Genomic DNA, 1,761 nt, shown 5'->3' with positions numbered 1-1,761 from the left:
CACCTCATTTATTGGGTGCCCTTTTTACCCCCCTCCAACCTCATGGCTCAATGAGGACTTTCTGGATACTAGAATACTGCTTTTACATTCCATCGGAGAGGGAATGTAACCTGGACTGAGGAACGGGAGAACCAAATAACCCCAGCCACAGAGACCAGTGGGACTTGGAACACAGGTTAACCTAGAGAGATCTTTCCAAAGAATTTTCTTACTGGATCTGGTGGGGAAAATGCTCTTGAATCTCCAACCCAGGAACTAGAAGGACATGAATTGGAATAGACTTGACATTCTCTTCTTTCTGTTATGGAAAAAGCCCACCTGTAGTGGGACAGAATGAGGCTGGAAGAGAGAGAAAGAGAGAGAGAGAGCTACAGTGGGGCTCCTGGTCCCTGAACCTGGAGCTGCCTGAAACCTTCTAGATTTTCCTTTGATTGTGTGAGCAAGTCAGTAGCTCTCAAGCATCCTATCTGTGACCCATTTCACAGTGCAATCCATAACACACACATGTGTGTGCATCATCATTATATGGACATAATTTCCATGAACCAAGACTTACACCTTTATTATGTATGATATACTCTGATTTTTTCTTTACTCTATCTCATTTCATTTTCTTTCTTTCTTTTTTTTTGGGAAGGAGTCTCTCTCTGTCGCCCAGGCTGGAGTGCAGTGGCCGGATCTCAGCTCACTGCAAGCTGCGCCTCCCGGGTTTGCACCATTCTCCTACCTCAGCCTCCCGAGTAGCTGGGACTACAGGTGCCCGCCACCACCCCTGGCTAGTTTTTTGTATTTTTTTAGTAGAGACGGGGTTTCACCGTGTTAGCCAGGATGGTCTCGATCTCCTGACCTCGTGATCTGCCCGTCTTGGCCTCCCAAAATGCTGGGATTACAGGCTTGAGCCACCGCGCCCGGCCTTTTTTTTTTTTTTTTTTTTTTTTTTTAAGATGTTCTGTCTCCCAGGCTGGAGTGCAGTGGCGCAATCTCGATCACGGCTCACTGCAGGCTCAACCTCCTGGGCTCAAGTGATCCTCCCACCTCAGCACCTCCCACCCCCCATCTCTCCCCAACACACACACCAGTCTCTAGGACCACAGGCGCACCACCATACCCAGCTAATTTTTGCATTTTTTTGTGGAGACGAGGTTTCACCATGTTACCCAAGCTGGTCTGACTCCTAGGCTCAGGCAATTCTCCAGTCTCAGCCTCCCAAAATGCTGGGATTACAGGCATGAGCCACCACGTCCGACCTCATTTCCCTTTATTATTTCTTGCGACCCACTAGGCTGATTTCAGGACACAGTAAATTGTGACTTGCAGTATGAGAACCACCAAGCTGAATAAATAAGCTTCCCTGCTTTTGCTTCCAGTGCTCCAAGATGATGTGTCACTTGCAACCTGCTAACTAAAATGCCAACCAACCTCACCTCTTGCACAACCTGTACCTCCTGTTCCAGCCCCTGCCCACCCCCACCCCACACCTGGCCAGGCTACCGCAAGGAGAGCCGTTTGCAAACTCACTGATCATTCAGCCACAGAACAGAGATGTGGGCTTCTGCGATGTGCTTTAGTGCAAAGAACTGGAGGCAGACAGATTTGGGTTCGACGCCTAACCCTAGTCATGTTAGACACTATGATCTTGGATGAAGTCCTTGGGCCCAGGAGCATCAGCCTTGGCAGGTATAAATTGGGCTTGTGTCCCCTGCTTCATAGAAGGAGCACACGGATGAAATGAGATCATGAGTGAAATATTCCCAGCACGTG

Source organism: Rhinopithecus roxellana, chromosome 13 (genome assembly GCF_007565055.1).
Source record: "Rhinopithecus roxellana isolate Shanxi Qingling chromosome 13, ASM756505v1, whole genome shotgun sequence".
Taxonomy (NCBI): Eukaryota; Metazoa; Chordata; class Mammalia; order Primates; family Cercopithecidae; genus Rhinopithecus; species Rhinopithecus roxellana.
Note: the sequence above shows the minus strand (reverse complement) of the source record.